This window comes from Photinus pyralis, unplaced genomic scaffold (assembly GCF_008802855.1).
Source record: "Photinus pyralis isolate 1611_PpyrPB1 unplaced genomic scaffold, Ppyr1.3 Ppyr1.4_LG3a, whole genome shotgun sequence".
NCBI lineage: Eukaryota > Metazoa > Arthropoda > Insecta > Coleoptera > Lampyridae > Photinus > Photinus pyralis.
This window is the reverse complement of record NW_022170509.1, coordinates 16235754-16244788: the sequence shown is the minus strand read 5'-3', so window position 1 is coordinate 16244788 and position 9035 is coordinate 16235754.

The window sequence follows — 9035 nt, the reverse complement described above, 5'->3', positions numbered from 1 at the left end:
AGTAAGTACCGTATCCGCGTACATTTTGTCACTTGATGCGACACCGTTGTGTTTTGGCCTTGAAGGAAACTCATAAATTTGGACGAAAATAAACATTTCCAATGTTAAACATTTTTTTTTCCTATTTTTGTATCCTGGACAAACTGAGAATACGCATGTATATCCCTTTCACCCTTTATCCAGGATTAAGACAGGAAACGGAATAATTTTTATTGCTGGCTGTGTAAATCGGAAGGACCACAGAGAACTCCTTGGCTGATACCATTTGAGGAATATTAGGTGAGTGAGACTATTCCTTAGTTATGCAGCTCACTTAGTAGAATATGAACTTTGCATTTTCTTTCAAATTTAAAACACCTTACTGTACTTTATTAAACAACTCTTTGGTTTCTTTAATTGATTCTTTAACTAATTTGTCAATATTGTCGCATAGATAATATGAAAATTGATAAATGCTCAGTTCATTTTCATTAATGCTCAATTGTTGTTCGGTGCAAACGTTTCTAGCTTGACTTATGTAGATATACGAAGCAAATTTATTATTTCTACCCTTTTTAAGATACTGAGAAGGGCCCTTTTCACAAAAATATCAAACTGACAGCAAAGAGTTCTTAGGTGATTTATATTATCAAAGAAACGCATAATCCACACATTTACGAAACCTACGTCTTCATTTTGCCTTTTATTTGTACATCCGCTGTCTAAACTGTTACTGTTTTATCTTTCATATCACTGAATGGAAATCAATCACATGTATAGTTACTCTAAGATACTCAACTGTAATCGCTTTAGTTTACTATACTTGAGCACGTACAGGATTTATTTCAGATACAAAAGGTGCCGCTCTACAGCTTTAGATTAATTTGTTCTGCAGTTGAATACGTTTTCTTTGCCTATTACAATGTGACAGCATACCTAGTCCTTTGTAGGTGTACTGCACTATACGCTTTAACTTAAAGGCATACAGCAGTTATTGTGGTTATTGATTATTCAACTAGTATGGTATCGCTACAAAAAAAAAACGAAATCGGTAGGTAAAATACAAAGTAGCTCGATACAGCTAAATAAAGCTTCCAAATTGTAATAGAGCTTACAGAGAGATTTAAAAAAATCACGGTTTAATAAACAACAAACTGAAAACATTGTTCCCTCAAATGGAAAGCTACATACATACAGTATGTTTGAGTTATGTGACATCAAATAAAATTTTTGTCTAGCACACAAATGCGTGTTCAAACGCAAATAAAAATGTTTAAACTTGAATTAGTACAAAATTCCGCCATGAGTTTCCAACAAGTATACATTTTCTCTGTTTACGTAGTACATGAGTTATAAATGTTAACGTTAGACGGCAGAAAAATTCTTACGATCTTTTTATGCTTCCAATAAAATCGAAATTATTGACCATTGCGGTTTGTTTTACGAAACTTCAGTTTGTCTATAGCTTTTTTAATGATTAGTTTTGCAATGAATATGAGTAAATGCCTATAAAAAAACGTCCAAAGTGTAGTTATGTTGCCACGGGTCGCAGGAAGGGTTGGAATGGCATGGGTTAATGTGGTGAGTGACCAACTTGAACTTTATTAGGACAAGAAACTTGTACAATTCACTTCTCTTGCAGGAGGCATATATAGTATTTTGTGCACTAACCGGAAATGAAACATAGTTATACAATGACGCGTTGTTAACATGCTGTGCGTGCTTCATTTGGGAGAACAGTCCGTCAGTGCGTGATGAACTTTTCCCTAAGGATTTCCTACCTACCCTTTGTCCTTGTTAGAACCGCACCTACTGACCTGTAGCATTCTAAATTATTATTATTCGAATTATCAATATTCATGGTAATCTCAAAGAAGGCACACCTGTTACACCGAAAGCAACAAGCTGGTTAAATAATTTCGGGTTTTCTTATAAGTTACTGTTACCGATTGATGCGTGCTTGTTGTTAGAGCTCTGTATTTAAAATGCTTTACATATAATTTAAACTTGTACACATTCCTTTCTATTATGTCAGAAATAACATAAGAAACCACTTCCCACACTAAACCGACATAGAGCGAGGGTTTCAACCGCGTATGTCCTAATTCATTAGAATAAGGTGGGCATATCCTTCCCTCACGGAAAATTGGCGTCCTGTATTAATCGTCCATGGTAATTTGCAATACTGTATCTCAAGAAAACGAAATTCTGTATGTCGCATCCCACAATTCGCAATCATCGCCCTCCAGTGTGTAAGTAGTGACGTAGATTAACCAATAAATAATAAGAACTTCTTCAATGGCTCAATGAACAGTGAAATGTTGTTAAATGCTAAAGGTGTGGCTACGTACATCAAATAGTTTTTTTTTCGTAAAATGTACTAGATCGTTCATAGAAGTACCGCAAAATGTGAGGATATCTCACAGTTACTAAGTACGACTTACGCAAACCGTTAAATTTTAATCGAGAAATCGACACACCATTCAAGCTTTTTCTGTCACTTACTTGATCAATGACGCTAAAATTTCTCTTCATTTATCACGGATTAATTGAACTAAAAAATTTGTGCGTGTCCTTTATGATTCACAGAATTTGCGGGTGGGTCCATTACTATAGCATTTGTTGACTTTTGCTAACAGAGGGCAGCCTGCCGATTTATGGAAACCCGGGATGCTTAGATTAGGTACGGCACGAAAGACGGTTGGTAACAATATACTCTCATTGACTAATTGTTTTCTCCTCCAGTCTAAGCATTACTACATTGTTTCATGTGCTGTGTCGCACATGTCTCTCTCATCAATTACATCCAATTTGAACCACAAAAACTCAGTTAACATGAAACTGAAGAATCTTGATTAGGCGATACAAAGAGTACTGCAGTGACGTTGTGCCTTAGGTGCCTCTTCCCCTAATTTTTTTTTAAATGCGAACTCAGTTCAGTAACGATGTAATTGTATGCTATAATGAAATAGTGGCAAGGGTATACGCCTTGCATCCAGGCGACTCGGGTATCGATTCTCGGTATGAAAAATTTTTGTTCACGCTGGTAAATCTTGTACTATTTTGACACTGACACTATTTCCAAAATGGCCGCTACAAGTTGTCTAAAATAAGTCATCCTTATTGAGACACGCCATATATATCGCGAGTATGGTTTGAGTGCGCAACGTATCGATTATACGAGGCAAAAATGGGAACCTTTCGAAATTTATGAAATCTTAAATTTTCAATTACACCCTTTACAATTGCACTGATTAACGACCGTTTATCTTTATCATACTTGAATTAGTATCTTCTCATGCGTTTTATCATTGAATAAAAACACTAATTTTTTATTCAATGGTTTTATCGAGTGTACATATTCTAAAATGTTATTTTAAAGAAGTTTGTGTAAACGGAAAATAAAATAAGAAGTTATAGTTGTGTAACTTGAACAAATATAATTAGTACTTCAGAACCCAATTTGCACTTCATGTCAGGATAAATTAGTAAGAGCCGTTAACATTTTCATTGCTATTCCAGTATACAGAGTAGGAACCTTAATTAGTCAATTATAAAATTATTCAGTGAAGTCAATGACAAAATTAGATCCAAAAACAATGGCAGTTATAATTATTAAAGATACATTCTTCCTTTCCTGAAACATTTAAAATACTAATTACACGATATTAGAGTTACTAAAAATTACTGTATTAGTTCATACCTCGGCACAATCTCCTAAATAAAAAGATTGACGCTGCTTTGTGGCAGTAAATGCTTGAAACGTATAATCAGATTTCATTAGCGTTTATTAAACGGATCCAACGCAATAATCCTTTGTTGAGTAAAAATTGTCGAAATTCTTAACACGATATACTAACTTTGAAATTTTAGCTTAAACGATTAAATAATTTGAAGTGTTACGGACTAAAGCACTTCATAGGAATTAAATTTTAAGCATCACTTCCATTGCCGTAGGTATTACAGCTACGCGTAGATAATTTTTTTATTCACCTGATACCCCACGTTTGAAAAATCACATTGCGTGTTTCTGGAGATATGCTAATTTTTATTACGGAAGTATTGATCATATATTTGGATAAACATAAACGCAATGTGTTATCAAAAAAAAAGTGTACTACTTTATAAAATCGTAAAACAAAGCAAACTTTAAGGCTACCTTAGCAGCATAATTTCTTCTGCTCGCTAAGACACGTTGTGTGTTTTCAGAGATTCAAAAATGTCCTATTTTTGTTATGATTTCACAAAGAGATCAGAGTATGCATGCGTGCATAGATGGAGGCTAAGTATTTTATACAATAATTCAACGTGGTTTATGACAAAAATGAAATGACGCTCTAGATTTTTTCCTAATCATAAGTAATGACTTTTCTGTGCTAATGGACGTAATGTGTTTGGGGCGACATAGATACACCCTCGAAAATGAAAGCAAGTACCTCGGGTTAATTTTCTAACGTATAGCACACAATGATGAATGAATAAAATATATCCACATAACTATCGAATATATTCCGTGACAAGGGGTCGTAATAAAAGTGCCTCAAATCGTTTTTGTGTTCAAGGGGTACATGCAAATATGCATATTGCGAATAACTTGTTTTAAAACTAGGGATTTACGTTTTTAATGTAAATATACTCGTTATACTTTGACAAATTGTTTAAATTAACAAAATTATAAGCTCATTAGTATACTTGAATACCGTGATTACATAATTTAATGGAAATTATTTTGAAAAATTTACAATTATAATACACCCGCACCTTATTCATTGTCATCCACGTGCTCTGATAGTGAAATTATACACTGCACAAGTATGGTTTACAGTAGTGGCACAGACTGAATAACTCGTAAGGAAATAGTTTTTGGAAAAAAAGCCGAGTTTGGTTCGAAGGGGGACATCCTTTACTTAAAAATTTACATCCCCTAGGCGGAGTTGCCACCCCTTCAATGTTTTGAAATTGAACGTTGGGTCGAGTGACACATCATTGGAAAAAGCTCTTCATTTCCTACACGCCTATTAGCACAGGGATCATACAGGATGACTTTCAACAAATTAGAGACACGCTGAAATTTGGCAAGGTACTTTGTTTTAAGGTATTAAATACAGTCTTTGCAAAAATGCGATAAAAAGTAAGGAGAGTTTGGAAAATACTGACTTTTCACAGCAACACTCACTGCAAGTGGAACATCTTTTACAACGAAGTCCTCGAGATACAAATCGATTCAGAAGTAGATATACTGGGGTTTGCAGACGATACCGCAATCATGGTACGAGGCAGAATAAAGGCGGTAGTGCAGAAAGGAGCGCAACAAACACTCGACCACCTGATATGGGTGCTAAAATTGAAAAAATTAGAAATTGCTCCACATAAAACTGAAATGGTTATTCTGTATGGGGGTAACAAGGTGAAAGAAATGGAGATACATGTAGAGGGGCACCAAATCAAAGCTAAAGAACAAGCAAAATACCTGGGAGTGGTTATAGGTAGAAATATGTCCATGAGTGAACACATAAAGTCTACAATTATAAAGGCTGAAAAGACAATAAAGGCGCTTAGCATCTTAATGCCAAATGTAAATGGACCGTCGGCTAGCAAAAGACGGGTTATGTGCTGTGTAATCCTTTCAGTGCTTCTATATACGGCCCCAGTCTGGAAAGAAACGGCAGGTCTGCTAAAATATAAGAATATGCTCCTGAGCAGCCCTCCGCATATGCTGCGCGTACAAAACGGTATCAACCGAGGCGGCGCTTGTAATCGCTGGAGTGGCACCGATAAACCTGCCGATAATAGAAAGAGCAGAAACCTACGGCATGAATGAAGAAGAAAAGAAAATACACAAGACAAACACAATAAAAGCGTGGAAAAGGGAATGGGAGCAAGTAACAGGTAAAGCGGAATTAACAAAAATGCTGATAAAAGACCTAGAAGTATGGATGAACAGACCGCATGGAGAAGTAATTTATTATCTCACACAATTCCTGACAGGGCATGGACAATTCGGCACATATCTACATAGGTTTAAAATAAGATCTAATGAAAAATGTATGTATTGCGAAATGACAGACACGGTGGAACACACAATATTACGGTGTACAAGATTTACAGAGGAGCGCAAGAAAACCAAAGGTATTATACATGCAGAAATAGGTATAGAAAACATCATAGGGATAATGCTGGAAGAAGAGAACAAATGGAAGTCAATTAATAACATGATAACACAAATATTAAAAACAAAAGAAAAAGATTTCAAACAGGAGAAAACAGATGGAGCATAACCAGAACAACCCATGTACTGAAGAAATGCCTTGGCGGTACCGGTACAAATTGAACGGCGAAAAGAGAGGAGGGTTTTTAGTGGGTATGCCTTGGAGACTCCCATACTACCACTCAGGTGTCCATAAAGGATTTCCCTCCTCCCGTGTATCCAAAAAAAAAAAACTCACTGCAAGTATGAACTAAACGGAGAATGATGTGCCGGAAAAGTCGAGACGCCTACGATTGGGGTGGGGGTGGTTGCTTAGAGTTATGGATGGTCACCTCGAAGACCCCCTTGCAGGCAGTATTAATTCATCATGTTAATGTAGGCATCCTAAGTGAACCGTTTCCAGCTTTTTATATTAATATATTAGGAAATACCATAGATTATAGTATTTCGATTAAGTAGTTGAATGAGTTGCTGAAATTTGAGCCACTGAACATCTAACAAATTTGACGTATACATACATGGTAGGAAATTTTCTTCTCTATATTTGTTCTCCCTTGACATTTTTTCTTAAAATTCTTAGTTTTAGAGTTATTAAGAAAAATTTAAAAAAAGATAGATTTTATCCCACTAAGGGAGTGGTTTTAGGGTGACGGGCTTAACGCCTCGACACTGGTGTATCAGAGGGTGTTTAGACCCTTATAACAAAGTACCTTGCCGAATTTCTGCTTGTCTCTAATTTGTTGAATGATGGATAGGCTGGTTTCGTTTTCAAATTCTAACGATGAATAGAACCTCAGAAAATTTTAAACAAATTACGTAGGAAATTTCTTTATTTTATTCAAAGATGGATTTGAGCTTGTAAATCGTTGTTAATTTCGTGGTGTACCATTTAATTTACTCAATAGTGTAACAAAATAAAGGCGACAATTATCAAAGCTTCATTACCACGGAATGGCACCATGAAACAATTAACTGTCCCTTTATCTAACTATCCTATGATTCTCACCTATACATCCATATTTGATTGTTACAAATCGTTAATTGGGCTGTTGGTTATGCAATATTTGTTGCATGGTTTTAATTACATGCTTTAAGTACACAACGTGATGTATAGGATCGATAAGTTCCCACAGCGCTAAATGGCGTTTTGCTATTGAAACACTGTTATATAATATATGCACCATATAAATGTTTATACTAGAATGCGGACGCAATTTGGTGATAATTACACGTACCTATAATAAAAAAAGGATTAGAGATACAGTCGGTGTCAAAGCAACTTCTCTTTATTGGCAGTACAATATTTCGCACAGTGTACGAATATTAAATGAAGTTCAACATGTAATATTCAATTAAGTTTATCAATTAAATTTAGATTTAGTTAATTAGTCAATGCCGTTTGCAACGCAAAGGTTGCAGATTCTCATTAACCTTTAGTGTGAAAGCTTGTGAAGTAAAATAATCCTAATAAAATAAATTACCTTTCATTGCTTACATTATGGAGCACTATACCAAGTTTAGAGCTTGACATGATATTGTGAGTTGCATTTGCCTCTTGTGTTGTCTCATGTCTCCGGTGGCACATTACACAAACACCAAGAAACAATACACCTAGAAATTGTAATCCAGTGAGATTCCATTATGTAAATTTAACGGTTTAATTGCGCACTACCACTTTCTGCTAAATAAAAATTGTTAGTGTCTTTTACGTAGGAACTTCATTATCCTTTACTTTAATTATCGAGAATTATTTACGGAGTGAATCTAATCACACTTTATCGTAAACTGTGTAAAAATTGTACCTCGTCTTCTTAGCGGCTGATTTTATTAATTTACAAAAACGAACGTATAAGTACAATTTGAGTCTCATCTGTAGCATTCATGGCCCTATTTTTGGAAAACACCGGAACATATATGACCGTTCAAGTAACAAAAACACCTGTAAGTAAGTAACACCGGGCTTTCTTATATCCTTAAGAACATGTGTATTAATTTTCAAAGCGATCGGACGTTTCTACACAAAGTTAAGAGAGGTCAAAAAATTACAAACGATTTTTCGGAAGCGCATTGTCCTAGGAGCGGTCCGGGCGTGAGCGAATTATTCGAGCGCAAATTGTCTCGGGAGCAGCTTCCTCTTAAATTTCAAAATAGGATCACAAACTAGAATGTAACTTGCGCGATGTGCGTTTAATTTGTTTTTTAGGAAAAAAAGTAGTTCAAAAGAACCAATTTATCATCTATCATAGCATTTAACCGCTTTCTCAACCAAATTGGACTTTCGGTCAATATTTTGGTTCTCTCTGGTCTAAAATGGTCCCTAAAACGGGACAAGCTTCATGTTTGAATTTTGACTAATCAAAGAGCAAAATGTAACAAGCGTATAAGATTTATAAGCACAGTTTGAAATTGTGAAGTGTAAAGAAATAGATCTTTTGGTTTACTTTTTTTGTAAGTGGCACAGAAAGAATTCCTTCATTGGTGCAAATCTCTACCATAACTAACCAAAAACCGAAAAAACTAGAGCGATAGATGCCCATTTTAAAATGAAAGCAGTAACGCACGTGACTTCTCCACGAGACGAATTAACAACATACTCTTGTAGTTCTCGCTATGCCTACGGAGTGACCCCCTGGCTTTCTTGATGACTATCTCAAAATTTCATTTGCCTGCTTGGAGCGAGAACTAATTGGGACAACCGCGGAGATTTATCGCGTTTATGAACTACGTGCCCCCGTGACGTATCACTGAAATCGCACTACTAACACTTAATTCGGAAAAATTATTTCGGGTCACGTACTTTACACTCTTGTCCTCAAAAACGAAATGCCCTCGCTGTCTCTTCTGGACG